Source organism: Mandrillus leucophaeus, unplaced genomic scaffold (assembly GCF_000951045.1).
Source record: "Mandrillus leucophaeus isolate KB7577 unplaced genomic scaffold, Mleu.le_1.0 Scaffold575, whole genome shotgun sequence".
Lineage (NCBI taxonomy): Eukaryota > Metazoa > Chordata > Mammalia > Primates > Cercopithecidae > Mandrillus > Mandrillus leucophaeus.
Genome location: NW_012106197.1, coordinates 237,818 through 240,426, shown reverse-complemented (window position 1 = coordinate 240,426; position 2,609 = coordinate 237,818). Strand labels below are relative to the sequence as shown.

At 50.6% G+C, this 2,609-nt stretch overlaps 1 protein-coding gene across 1 annotated transcript in view; it reads right to left on the bottom strand.

Annotated features, from left to right (window-relative positions):
• LOC105552798 (contactin-associated protein-like 4) overlaps positions 1 to 2,609 on the bottom strand; it is a 193,941-nt gene that overhangs the window by 160,704 nt on the left and 30,628 nt on the right. The gene's annotated exons all lie outside the window — the stretch shown is intronic.

Below are 2,609 nucleotides of genomic sequence, written 5' to 3'. Positions count from 1 at the left end.
AAACCCGGCAAATAGAACTGAATACACGGGTGCATCGAAAGATGGTGTCAGCAACCGAGACACCACTCATGGAACAGGAGAAAACCCGGCAAATAACACAGATGACAGAGGGTTAATGTCCACAATACAGAATGAGCTCCCACAGTTAAACAACAGCAGTAAAAATGATCTGATTTTAACAGTTGACAAGGGACCTGAATAGACATTTCTCCAAAGAAGACACACGGAGGCTCCACCAGCAAGTGGGACGCTCGGCATCACTCACTGTCCAGAGACGCAGCTCAGAGCCACAGTGAGACAACACCTCACCCCCAACAGTGCCGCTGCTACTAACCAACACACGCCACACCCAGCGTCGGTACAGCAGGGCGGCGGTGAGAACTCTCCTGCGTGGGGGGGAATGTGAAATGATGCAGCCACTATGGAAAACAGTAGGGCGTTTCCTCAAAAGATGAAAACATGGTTCTACCACATAACCCAACAATGCTGCTTCTGGATCTGTATGCAAAAGAATTGAAAGCAGCTCGTAAAGAGATGCCTGTACACCCATGTTCTCAGCAGTATTATTCATAACAGTGAAAACATGGGAACAACCAAGAGTCCCTCAATGGGTGAACGGACAAACAAAATGTGGTCTATCCATACAACATGGTGATTTACCCTTCAAAAGGACATTCTGACACATGTACGATGTGGTGAAACCTGAGGGTGTGGTGCTAAGTGGAGGAAGCTAATCGTAAAAGACAAATACTGTCTGATTCCACTTCTATGAGGTCCCTAGAGTCGTCACAGTCACAGAGACGGCGAGCGGGATGGAGGTGCCGGGGGTGGAGGGGTTGGATAGGGAGTGAGTGTTTAATGGGGACAGTCTCGGTTTGGGAAGATGAGAAAGTCCTGGAGATGAATGGTGTCCATGTTTGCACAACAATATGACACTTAGGTCACTGAATTACACACTTGAAAATGAATAAAATGGTAATTTTTTGTTACATATATTGTGCCACAATTTTTAAAGGCCAAACAATACATGGCATCTGCTTATAATTACAGGGGCCTCGCAGGAATACTGGACAGATGAGGGCCACGATGACAGTGCAGTCACACCCTTTGCAGTTGGTGGTGCATCCCTCTCAGTGTGGCCTGGGCTTGGTCCTGATGCTGTTACCCCTGAGGAGTCAGCAGGAAGAGGGATGCTGAGAGCACAGCTGGAACAGGAAGGTGAGAATTCCCACAGTGTCTCCAGCTCCCCTTTGTTCTTTTTAAATTGTGCCAACAACCCAATCTTAATATAATTAGTGCTGACGTGCATCCCGCAGTGGTGGCCGGTCTTTGAAGTTACTACTCGATTTGTAACTAGAGTCTCAGCTGGTCTGGCATCTGTTCCCAGGACGGGGGTGGCTGACCCCTCATTCATGTCCCCTCCCTCTGCTTTGGCCAGGGTAGTCCCAGTCCTGGCTTATCCCAGGGCCAACCCAGCCCACGTCCTCCATCCACAGAGGACACAGAGCCGGGGTCCGGGAGGTCCATGCAGGGGACGTGGTTGACCCATTAGAGCCGCTCCTGGGCTCTCTGGCTCATCTGTGCTGGTCACGGGAGCTTCGCCGAGAACCTCTGTTTCCCCTTCTTGTCAGGGTGTTCCCGAAGAGGAAATGCAGAGCTGCCCGAGTGTGGCACGGAGCTCGCGGCCTCCTCCAGTCCCTGTTGCCTTCAGCTGGTGTTTTAAGTGAAGGTTGATGCCCTGCCCTGGCCACAGCTCCTCACATGAGTTCCCCTTAACATCCACTCACAAACATCCACCACCCGCGCCCTCGGTTCTGTGGTGGCCGCTGTTTGTAAACAATGATCACCAGTGTCTCCTTTACTGGGGCCTCACTCCAGCCACAAAACTGAACATTTTAAACCACTCTCCAGGCTCAGCGAGGTTAAACTAATGTGTCTGGGATACTTCAGTAATTACGTAATGAAAGATATGCAGAAAATCGCATGTCTTGTTAAAAGTCACAAGCTAGGCAAACAAAAACATTTTGCCCCAAAGAAGCACAGGTGTGTGACAGTTTAGGGACCAGAGACACAAGGTCATTGAATCTCAAGGCAGTCTCTGCCCAAAAACCTACTGAATGTGGCCGTGGGACAGAGGACAGAGTCCACAGAACGGTTGTCCACAGGGAGACGGGTCCATCCGTGTCTTTCAGAAGTTCAGGCCAAAGAATTTGGGGCCAGGCTGTGCTCACTGGGTTCATGTGAAGCGATGTGGCCCCAACACCACCCTCCACATGACTGTGCGAAACACAGGCTGGTTACACACGATCCCGTCCGTGGTTTTAGTAGAAACCCCAGGTTTTCTTCCAGTTTCCCACTATGCCATAGAACTGTTTTACATATTTACTAAATTGTGCATGTTTTGTGCATCTGAAAATGCAGGAAACCTTGGCCAGGAAATCCTGGAGCTGCTTTTTCTCTACCAGAGCCAAGTCCTCCAGGGCTCCCTGGGGACATCCCTGCAAGCCAGGCCCCAGGAGCCATGCTGCCAGGAAGGGACCCACTGAGATGCTGTCCTCCTGTCAGGAACCTACTGAGATGCTCTTGTCCCACCGGGGACCTACCAAGAC